Source organism: Varanus komodoensis, unplaced genomic scaffold (genome assembly GCF_004798865.1).
Source record: "Varanus komodoensis strain SLA01 unplaced genomic scaffold, ASM479886v1 scaffold91, whole genome shotgun sequence".
NCBI classification, from domain to species: Eukaryota; Metazoa; Chordata; class Lepidosauria; order Squamata; family Varanidae; genus Varanus; species Varanus komodoensis.
This window is the reverse complement of record NW_025336610.1, coordinates 673,874-681,480: the sequence shown is the minus strand read 5'-3', so window position 1 is coordinate 681,480 and position 7,607 is coordinate 673,874. Positions and strand designations below refer to the sequence as shown.

The following is a 7,607-nucleotide window of genomic DNA, read 5'->3' as shown; positions in this document are numbered from 1 at the left end:
CCGGTCTCGACTGCTCTGCAAGGGAGGCGGCGGCTCTGGCCGCGGCGCACGCGGCGCGCCTTCCCCCGCCGGATCCTGGGCCCGCCCCGCCCCGCCCCGCCCCGCGCTCCCTCCCCCCCCCCCCCGGCGCCCCCCCCGGGGCTGGGCCACCCCGGCGGGGGGGGGCAGGCCTCGGTCTGCGGGGCGCCCGCGCGCGGAAGCCCCCTGCGCGCGCCCCCAGCCCCAGGCAGGTGCCAGGGCCGCGACGCGCCTCCCCGCGGCAGCACCTCGGATCCCCAAGCCGGCCCGCGCCGTGGGACGTTGTCCTGCGCGCCCCCGCGCTCCTCCGGGCCCCGGCCGCCCGTCGGGGGAATTCAGCTGAATCCCCGCAGAAAGGGTTGCTCGTGCGCCTCCGTGTCGCAGAATGCCTGCACCCCTTCCTCAGGGAGCACCCCAGAATCCCGAGCCAGCCGGGACACTCTTTAGTGCTGCTGTCACTCTGAGAGGACATTCTTAACTGCTGGAGAAGCTGCTGTAGGCTCCCACCCTGTCCGGAAATACCTGAATTCTCATCAGCTGCGGAAAAACTGAAACAATGGCACCCCTTTGTTCCTGAGTGGACCTCCCCTAAGCATCTAGTCCTGGAGAGGCAAGCGCCTGAGCAGAGTAGCTGTCAAACCAGATTTCCCAGATGGTTCCGCAATCAGACACACATTAAACAGGATCCAAACTGCAACAAGGTCTACTCAACTGACAGGTCACTAAGGCAAACGGTTTTCCCTACTCGTGTTACCGGTCTAGAACATCGTGGCACCCCTAAAGACACCAGGAGGCTCCTGGACTGAGATTATCTGGAAACGTAACGCTCAGTGACTAGCAGGGTATAAAAGTGTCTGTTCCTGAGCTGTGATTTTGCAGCCGGTGGTGAGAACCGCCGCCCGGCCGCTCGCTGTGGAAAGTAACCGCAGGGGCCCTGGGTGACCTTTCCTTAAAACCGCCGGGGTTCAAGGCGAAGGGGGCCTTCCCTGACTGAACCTGGTTCTCCCTGTTGCAGCTGCCGCAGAGGCTTTCCCGACGGTTACAACACAGGCAGCGCAGGTAGGGATGGCCCAGAAGGCCTGAGCGCCCCCAGAGGGCCCCGGGCCTCCCGTGAGTTGGTGTGGGCCACGGTTGGAGGGAGGGGTTAGCACTCCGGCCCGTTCGCTTTTCCTGATGTCAGACTCCTCTTGCCCCCAAGATGTTTCTCTTAACGAAACTCTGCCCTCTTGTAACGGGAGTCCATGAGAACTAGCCCTGCTCTGTGTGCATGCACACGCATGCGGGCTTGTGCACGGACAAACCTTTGCTCTCTGTTATGGGGCAGCCCTGCTAGCGGTTGAGGAGGCAATGACGGGCCCGCCCCACCTTTTCCCCCCCAGCCTGAAGGCACCTGCTCTCTACCCTTTCCATCTAGAGCTTGCCTTTTGGAGCCCTGGAAGCCACCGTGCACCGAGTCAAACCCGGGGCCACGCAGGCCAGTCGTCAGCTCAGAGGGGCCCAGCCGCTCTCCGGGGGCCTTACCCACCTGGGGGGGCTGCCAGGAATGAGCCCTTAGGGGGCAAAGCGTGTGGAGCTGCCTTCCTGCTCCGGGTTCCAACTCACAGACTTCCTTCTCTGAAGCTGCCTCTGCACCGGCACCAGGTGTTGCCTCCTTCCAGCTGCAGCCTAGAGGCATTTGGCAGCTGTGCTGAAACCCCACCCCCCCAGGGGCTTTCATGCTTTGGCTGCAGCATTACATGCTTAACTAGCCTAAATGAGCAATCAGGAACTTGCTAGGAGGAGGTGGGGGCTCCCCAGAGCCTCAAATCTCCTTTCCAGGATGCCTGCGAAGGGAGAGCGTTGTCAAAAGCAGCTTTTCCAACCTGAAGCCGTCCGTGTGTGCTGGACAAGGACACATCTGTGGGCACCTGGTTGGGGAGGCTGCCCGAAGGCCAGAGGGAGGGCTTGATAGAGCTCCTCCCAGCTGGGCTTTGGGCGAAGATCAGTTCAATAAAACTGCATTGCACGGGGCTGCAGAAGCGCTCGCCCATTTGGTGGCACGGAGCAGCGGCATGCCTCCCCTTCCCGCTACACCTGAGGTCATCTCGGGAAACGCTAACCATTAAACAGGGCCGAATCTACGGGAAGTTGGCAGTACAGGCAAGCTTCAAAGGGCAGGACTCGCCACTTACCTGAACATCCCGCCAGAAGAAGCAGCCTCTGGGCAGAAGGCCCCTCCCAGCCACTTTAACAGCCAAACCTCTGGCTGCAGCTGTGCTCCCCCCCCCCCACGCCACTAATGAGGAGGGCCCAGTGCAATCGGCTCATGAGCTTTCACACAGCTGGTCTGATATGCCTGGGAACAGGGCTCGTTGTCAGCCACAAGTGAGCGCCAAAGATTGGTTGAGAAATCGGGTCAATTATTGCTCAAAGAGGGCTGAGGCCCCGTTTGCAGGGGACTTTTCCCTTTGCCCTGCCCAAGTACCTGCTCCGAAGGAGCTAGAAAATGCCGTAACTGGAGACGATGGCAAAGCACCTTTGAAGCTGCTCACAGGCGCGCCAGATGTGCGGAGCTTCCCCAGCTGGGGATGGTTCGGGGGAAAGAGACCGCCAGGTCCTTCGCCCAGCTCCACCTCGTGTGCGATTACGCTGGTGCGGCACAAGTGGGCTCAGTCCCAAGGAGCCGTGCGAAGGGCCGCCATCGGAGTGGGCCCCGACCTGGACCTGCGTCCGGAGCCCAGGCTCAAGCCACTGATGCTGAGGGCGACGCGCAGGACGGGAGCACGTGCCCAGACTGCGCGGCTGCGGCCTTTGCGCGCGCACGTGGGCGGGAACTGCGCCGACTGAACACGGAGCGCTCAGTGCACATGTGTGGGATCGGCTCGACCCATTCGTGTGCCCGGGGCTCCAGCATGCTTTGCGAGGATCTGTTGGCCGCCCGAGCACGTCGGCTGCCTGCGCCGTGGGGCGGTGCGGGGCGAGCGGGGCCCCCCGTGCGTCCCACGCGTGTCAGCACCGCCGGCCACCCGCTGGCAGCCCGCTCTCGCGCATGCCGCAGCGGTACCATCAAGGCAGAGCGCGGGGCAGGAGTCTGAGGCCCCGCTTGGGGTGACTGACCACGGGGGCTCCCAGCTGTGGTGGCGGCTTAGCCTGACACGCCTCGCCACCTAACGAGCTCCCTCTGTAATGCTCCTAATTGCAGAGTCTAATGTTTGTTAAGGGTGTTGCTTGGAGCACAGAGTGGGGAAAATGAGTTCCACAGGATCACGGGCACCTTACAAGGCTGGACAGGGCAGACGCCAAAGGTCCCCATAATCAGCGCCAGCTGCAGTGGGTTGAGGGCCCTTGGGAAAGGCCCCCCTCTCTGCACCTGCCCTCCCCCCCCCATGAGGAGCTGCTCTTGTTCATCCCCTCCCCCTCCGTATCACTACCAACTGCTTGCTTCAGAGCGGGGTGGGGGAGCCAGTTATGGCATCCCCCCCCCCCGCCACCACCTTTGCCTGGGCGGAAGCAAGAGGAGGGCTGGAGCGACTTGGGGGCCTTCGTCTCGCTGAGCCCCTGCTCTGGTGTGGGCCCTGGTGGGTGCCCAGGCGCGTCCGCCCCGGAGCTGGCCCTGTCCACGGATGACCTTCCTGGATCTGCATGCGCCTGGAGCCTGGGGGAGGAGCAGACCCCTGCCTTTGGCAGGTGCATGTTTAATTTCCTCTGGAAAGAACTGTGAAAACCCTGAAACAAGCAAAGGAGGGGGGACCCAGGTGACAGTCTGAGGCAAAAAGAATGCAGCTGTCATTTCAAAGGCCATGGCATTCACCTCCATGGGTGAAATGCCATGTTTAAGTCGGGAAGATGCAAATATTGGCAGCAGCTGCAGAACTGCAGGGGGGAGTCTATGCTGGGAAGGAAAATCCAGGTGGGCCATTAGTGCGGCTTGTGCTGCAACTTTAGCAGGTTTCACCCAACGCGCGATCCAGCCACTCTGGCAGCTTCCCAGGGGGTCCTGGCAAAGCCACACTCCAAGGACCCCAACCAAACTTAGCCGTCAGGAGCACAGAGGGAAGTCCCCTTATGGGCACTAACTGGTTAATGAATGGAGAGCTGAGCCCCTCTTCCAGTGAAGGATGCGAGGAGCGGACAGAGCAACAGCTGTGGGAACTCCGGGGGAAAGGAACCGTGCCTCACCTGAATTCTCCACAATAAAGGAGCCAAACATGGAGCCAAATTATACAGAAACAGAGTGCGCCAGAAGGGGCCTCCCGGGCCATCTGGTCTGACCCCCAGCTCCGGCCGGCTCCGCTTCACTCATGACAGGCCCACCATGTGCATGTCTAGCCTATCCTTGAACACCTTCACCCCCATATATATGAGCCAAACAAGTACCCTGGATTTCAAAAAAGCCAACTTCAGCTAATTAAGGGCCGTGATCAACCAAGTCCCATGGCAGGCCACTCGAAAGAGAAAAGCAGCCCAAGAAGGGTAGAATAAACATGGAATGCTTAAGGCACAACTACAAGGAGAAGGAGTAGCAACCAGAGGAAGCTCATGTGGCTTCATAAAAGGCTGGGTGGAATCGCAAACAACCTGGAAAACAGAGATAAGATCCAGGGTGATCTAGATAGGTCAGAACACTGAGCAGAGAACAAAAGAACGATGTTAAATAAGGACAAACACTTAAGTGCCCAAGTCCTGCACTTACGGGAACAAGACCCCAACCGCTCTGCCACAAACGGGACCACGTGGCTCAGCGATACTGCAAAGGAGAAGGATCCCGGGGTTGTTGCAGATCACAAGGTGAACATGGGCCAAGAATGTGGCTCACAGGCAAACGCGATTTTGCGCTGCATTCACAGAAGCATCCCCTCCAGAGCACGTGGGGCGCTAGCGGCGTCCCCCTGACTCAGCACCGCTCAGGCCTCACCTGGAGTCCGGGGGCCTTTCTGTGCAACACAGTTTGGAAAAGATGCAGACAAGCTGGGAAAGGGCTGAGGGGCACCAAGGACGACTCGGGCTGGAGGCAAAGCCCGGTGGGGAGAGATGGTGAGAGCGAGGCTTGCGAGGCCGCGGGGAGAGATGACCGAGGGGGTATGACAGCCCCCTACACGCACCTCAGAGGCTGTCACGAAGAGGAAGGACGAGGCCTCCTCTCTCTCGCTCCGGACTGCAGGGTGTGGAATAGGGGACCCGACTCGAGAGAAGCCAGTTGCAGACTAGAGGCCAGGGAGCATGTCCTCACTGCCCGAGCAGCACGACAGTGGAGCCCAGCGCACGGGCGAGTCACCCAGAAAGCGCCTGGGCCGTCACCTGAGCGGGATGGGGCCCTGCAGCAGCGGGCCTTGTGCCAGAAGATGGGAGCCCCAGGTCGGAAGGCACTCCACTGGCTCCTGGGGAAGAGCCATGGCAAGCACATCTGTCAGTGCCCCTAACGATGCCTCTCAGAGGGAAGGTACAGGACGCAAGACCAGCCCAGCCAGCCCAGCCCCAGGGCCCATCTAGTCACCCTGGCAAGCCAGCCATGCGTAGGGTTGCTCGCGCAGGGTGCATGCGAGAAGTCCTGCCGCCCAGCTCCTCAGCACCGGGTGCGCGCAGGCATCCCGCCTCTGGTCAAGGGGGCAGCACATGGCCAGCAAGGCTGGTCGCCACTGGGCCGCCTCCCTCCCGGATCTGCCTGTTCCCCTTTGAAAGCCACCAAGAGTGGCAGCCATCGCGGCCTCCACGGTTTCGCTGTACGTGGTGTGAAGAAGGACCTGCTCTGACCTGCCTGAAACCTCCCGCCAGTCGGCTTCACGGGTGGCACCAGCTTCAAGCGTTATGGGAGATGGAGAAAAGCCTCTCGCACTCGCCTTCCTCCACACCAGGCATTGTTTGAAGCAGCCCCCCCACGGCTCCCAACTTGCTCTTTCCTGAGCTGAACAGTCCTGGCTGTCATTCCCCCTCCTCACAGGGGAGCTGCTCTGACCACCTGATCATTTGTGTTGCCTCGCTCTGTACTTTTTCCAAAAAGCACAAATAAGTCCTACTTGATGGAACGTGGCAGACGAGAAGCATGGATCAAGGCAAGCTAGAAACTATAAAGCAAGAAATAGAATAACTTAGCACTGCGGGGCTTGGTGCGAACAAACGAAAGAGGGCAAACAAAGCGTAGCAAACTGGATTCGCAGAAAAACTCACAGCAAAGCTCACCAACACGTCTGTGGTTCAGCAACAGATGCTGAACATGAAGGAACTGAGAATTTAACACAGGCGCTCAAGTGGAAAGTGGTTCCACTGCAGCAGCCACCGTGGGGTTGGCAGGGGAGCCGGGGCGACCCAGGCTCCAGCCCCCACTCAGCCATGCCTGTCGGTGGGTCGCCCTGGCCAGTCACAGGCCCTCTACCCAACCGACCCCACAGGGTCGCTGTTGTGAGGATAAATCAGGAGCTATGGAACTGCCTTGGGCTCCGCACAGGAGGGGAAAAGGTGTGATGTAAATGCTGCACCCTCATCCACCCAAGCAAGACATGCTGAGCATCACGTGTGACCTGAAGGAAAAAGTAGGAAGCGAAGCGGAATCAAACGTTGCAGGAGAATTTGGCCTACGAGTTGAGTCGGGAGCAGAGCAGGAGAAAGACCGGCACAAATACATGTTCCAGGCAGCCAGTCAGATGCCTGCGGGCTTGGGGATCACCAGGTGCCCAATATGGAATCAAACAGACCAGGTAAGGGGAAGTAAGAGGCGGAGAATCAAAACATGACCAGGACTAGACTGAGGTAGTGAGAAAGCTGACAAGGATAACTAACAGAAGTATAGTGCCAAATACGATTTCAATAGCATCCCTGAGGAATTTAAAGGGCAGGCCCCAAAAAGACTAGATTTGCATTACTGAACTCCACTGATCGTGAGACGGAAGAATTGTGGACTGAACCAGACACATTATTACAGAATAATGCAAAGAGACAATTCCTGAAGCAAAAAGAAACAGCCTAGATGGATAACGGAAGAAACATTCACGATGGCTAAGGACAGGCAAGGAGCAAAACAAAAGCTGCATGGAAGGAAACACTTTCAGTTTAAAGAAACTCCAGTCCAATTAAGAGAAAATCCCAATCCCAACAGACTTTGATTCGTGCTGCGGTTCTGCGGGGAGAAGTCCTTGCCCAGCTTGTCAGCATCGCCGACTGCCCACGTCGGGAGCAGCGAGCGAGTCCCCTCTGTGGCAACCACGGCTTTTTATAGGTCCCGTCAGTTGCGTCTGCTCTCTCCCTGGAACACAAACAAAACGGGAAAGGAGACACTCAGTATCCCCAGCGGTTGCCCTGTGGCGCCCTTCCCTGCACGGTATGTCTGGGGATTTCAAAACACTAATGGCAGCAGCAAAAGAAGCCCCATCTCCCACCCCAAACCTCTTTCGAGGCAACTGAAAGATCTTTGGCCTTGCTCGTACTTTGCTTCCTGATAAACCTCGGCTGCAGAGCAGCGGCTAACCTTTAAGCACGTTTTCTGCCACACGCCTCTTCGAAGTGTCCCCTTCCTCTCGGGATGGGGGGCTCCTCATGTCTCCACGCTGTCTCTCATACAGCCTTTCAGTACTCTTGCATCTTCTTTCTCCCACCGAGCTGCTCCTGCTGGAGCGCGT

The 7,607-nt window shown here is 59.1% G+C and overlaps 1 protein-coding gene across 1 annotated transcript in view; it reads right to left on the bottom strand.

The window, feature by feature from the left end:
• The window catches only part of LOC123017305 (folate receptor alpha-like), a 15,571-nt gene extending 8,360 nt beyond the window's left edge, over positions 1-7,211 (bottom strand). The window contains exon 1 of the mRNA XM_044418575.1: positions 7,090-7,211. The gene's annotated coding sequence lies outside the window, so the exon portion shown is untranslated. The remainder of the gene's footprint in view (positions 1-7,089) is intronic.
• Between the last annotated feature and the right edge of the window lie 396 nt (positions 7,212-7,607).